The 3,623-nt window shown below is 40.0% G+C and overlaps 1 protein-coding gene and 1 non-coding gene across 2 annotated transcripts in view; one reads left to right on the top strand and one right to left on the bottom strand.

Annotated features, from left to right (window-relative positions):
- Positions 1-3,623, top strand: part of IQCG (IQ motif containing G) — a 41,279-nt gene that overhangs the window by 33,442 nt on the left and 4,214 nt on the right. The gene's annotated exons all lie outside the window — the stretch shown is intronic.
- LOC116540683 lies at positions 2,692-2,793 on the bottom strand. The gene has a single exon (XR_004264551.1). It is a non-coding gene; the product is annotated as a U6 spliceosomal RNA (small nuclear RNA).

Genomic DNA, 3,623 nt, shown 5'->3' with positions numbered 1-3,623 from the left:
AAAAAAAAAAAAAAAAAAGAAAAAGAAAAAAAATGTTTTTTATTCCTGTATTGCTGTATACTCATAATTTTTAATTATGACTTAATTTATGACTTAAAATGTATTCAGTCAAGGCCGGGCGTGGTGGCTCACACCTGTAAACCCAGCACTCTGGGAGGCTGAGGCAGGCAGATTATGAGGTCAGGAGTTAGGGTCTAACTCATCCTGATTAGAATGAGTTAGACCACTGCGCCCAGCCAATTGGGCATCATTTTTCTATTATTGGTTACGACACCATTTTTCTGGTGTTTTGGTCAGGATTACACATGAATTCATCAAAGTCATGCTTAGTTTCTCATATGCAAGTTAGAGCATTCAGAGGAAAAGAACAGACCCCTGAAACTGTGAATGGGAACATCTGGTTGGATCTGGATGAAACTGACAATCTTGGTCAAATTACTTTAAAGCTCGCTTGCCAGTGGAAGCAGCCTGCCCTCCTGTGTCTGAGGACACCAGACTTCCTTGGCCTGAAAATCCTTCCTAAGGCTAAGGTTCAGGCCTCACTGGAGGCAGTATGGCTGTGCCCACTGGATGCCAGCGATGTTTGCTGGGTTGCCTTGGGCCAGAGCTGGCTCACAACTGGCAGAATAAGGCTGGCAAGCAGGGAACTGTGGACCTTGCTAAAAGTTTTTTCTTTCCTAATCTTGATGTGTACTCAATTAAGGGGAAAAAAAAATGGGGCTTTTTTTGTCCATTGTGGTATTTTTTCTCCTTTGATACGTTAATAAAGGAAAATACATTGATAGAGTTGCTGATTTGAGTCATCTTTAAATTTTTGGGACAAACCCTGCTAGGTCATAATGTGTTTGGCAAGCAAGAACCCTCCTGCTGTGGTATCAGTAAAACGTGCAGGTGAACGAGCGCCACTGGGGGTCCCACCCACACACCGCTAGCAACCCCGCGAAAAGATGAGAAGCCTCCTGTCGTGTCCCTGCAGCGCCCTCTACTGACATAGTTTAGCATTTTGTCAGCTGGCAAGAAAAATGTTAATAGCAGGCACCCATTTTCACAAAGCAAAGATGGATGTGGAGCTGACAGGCAATAAACCGGTAACTGGCACAAAGGAGTTTTTATTTTTTTAATCATCAAGTGTGAGGTTTACTCTGTAGGTTTCTGGTAGATAAACTATCAACTTCAGGAAGTATCTTTTTAGTCTGGTCTTGCTAAAAGTTTTTTTTTCTAATCAGGAAGAGTACTCAATTTTATGAGATGAATTTTTTTTTCATTCATTGAGATGATATTGTTTTCTTTAATGTGTTAATAAACACATTAATAGATTTGCTGATATTGAGTCATTTTCAAATTCTTGGGATAAACTTTACCCAATTACAGTTATTCTATTAATAGACCATTAGTAAACTGATTTATGGACTTAAAACTTCTTTCCTAAACTTTTTTTTTAACTTTTAATTTTTGTGGGCACATAGTAGGTGTATATTATGCTACCGTGCCTGGCTAATTTTCCTTTTTTTCACCATGTTGCCAAGGCTGATCTCAAACTCCCAGACTCAAGCAATCCTCCTGCCTCAGCCTCCCAAAGTGCTGAGAGAGACATGGGATTATGGCATGAGAGACAGCACCTGGCCAATATTTTCTACTTAATTATTCACCTAAACAGATAAATCAATTCATTTTAAGATTTTTATATCATTACTATAAAAGGAAAAACCAGTATCACCTTCCATAAATATAAATTACTATAAATAGGCTGGGCATGGTGGCTCACACCTGTAATCCCAGCAATTTGGGAGGCTGATGTGGGTGGATCGCTTGAACATAGAGCTTGAGACCAGCCTGGGCAACACAGTGAAATCCTGTCTCTAACAAAAAATACAAAAAGTAGCCAGACATGGTGTTGCACACCTGTAGTCCCAGCTACTCAAGAGGCTGAGATGGCAGGATGACTTGGGCCCTGGAGGCAGAGGTTGCAGTGAACTAATATCATGCCTTTGTACTCCAGTCTAAGTGTCAAAGCCAGACCTTATCTCAAAGTAAATGAATAAATAAAATAATGTGAATAGAAATACAAAAAATACCAAATGATGTTATTGCCTTGTAGCCAGGCCTTTAGTTTGCCTGAAGCTTGTTCCTTCTTTGTTTTTGGGGCTTTTTAAAAAAGTGTTAACAAAAGAAAGAGAAGACAGAAGAAATGTGATAGCACCAAACTGACATGTTACTCTAACAGAATCAGAGTGATTATAAGAGACTGGCTCTCATTCCATTGCCCAGGCTGGAGTGCAGTGGCGTATAATCATAGCTTAATGCACCCTCAAATCCTGGGCTGAAATAATCATCCTGTGCAGCCCTGAGTAGCTAGGGACCACAGATGCAGGCCACCACACCTGGCTAATTAAAAACATTTTTGTAGAAATAGGGTCTCACTGTGTTGCTCAGGATGGCCTCAAACTCCTGGTCTCAAGCAATCCTTCAACCTCTGCCTTCCAAACCGCTGGGATTACAGGCACAAGCCACCCTACTCAGTGTAACCAGAATGATTAAGTATAGCCATGTTTTAAAAACATTCTACGCCATGTACCACCTAAAGTAACCTCTCAATGTGTCACTCTTGAGGTACATCGTCTAAGAGTCTGCAAGTTACACACTTCTGTTCTTTTAGGGGTAACCTTTAAATTTTTTGTTTCTAGAAAGTACACAGATATGGAATGCTTCACAAATTTGTGTGTCACTCTTGCGCAGTGGTCACGCTAATCATCTCCGTACTGTTCCAATTTATATATATATTTAGATGAAGTTTCACTCTTGTTGCCCAGGCTGGAGTGCAATGGTGTGATCTCGGCTCACCACATCCTCTGCCTCCCAGGTTTAAGCTATTCTCCTGCCTCAGTCTCCCAAGTGGCTGGGATTACAGACATGCGCCACCATGCCCAGCTAATTTTGTATTTTTAGTAGAGATGCCCAGCTAATGTTGTATTTTTGTATTTCTCCATGTTGGTCAGGTGGATCTCAAACTCCTGACCTCAGGTGATCCACCTGCCTCGGGCTCCCAAAGTGCTGGGATTACAGGTGTGAGCCACTGCACCTGGCCAATTTTGGTATATATGTTACTGAAGTAAGCACAACTCTTAAAATGTTACCATCTCTTTTTACACTTTTAAAATTTATCTGCCTAGGGTTAATCAATATTTATACCTTCTTGACTTTATTAAGGCAAAGATTTCCTTTTTCTCTCCCCCTTCATCCCATGTTGAAATTATTCATTTTATATATAAATATACAGATATTTTATACCCATATATGTGCACTGTGGGTGTACAAGGGTGATCTTGAGCATCAAAACCACCCTGTGAGGTTTGTCCTATTACTGTAAGAGTAATAGTGTGCTATTGGCTAGGTATAGAACTTTGTATGTGAGGGAGCCAGAGGTTTACAGAAAGTAAACTTTCTTTCACTGCTAGAGTTGGGATTTGAAACTTAAGAGCCTGTGCTCTTTCAACTAGACTATCCTGCCTACTTTGGGATTTTAATTCTGAATTACGACTTATGATTAAAAAGTATCACATATGCTATATGTTTTACTGGTTCCTTTCCATTTCTTTTTTTTTTTTTTTTTTTTTTTTTTTTTT

The sequence above is a fragment of the Sapajus apella genome, unplaced genomic scaffold, assembly GCF_009761245.1.
Source record: "Sapajus apella isolate SASKATOON/1434 unplaced genomic scaffold, GSC_monkey_1.0 scaffold143, whole genome shotgun sequence".
Taxonomy (NCBI): domain Eukaryota; kingdom Metazoa; phylum Chordata; class Mammalia; order Primates; family Cebidae; genus Sapajus; species Sapajus apella.
Note: the sequence above shows the minus strand (reverse complement) of the source record. Positions and strands in the feature narration are given on the sequence as shown.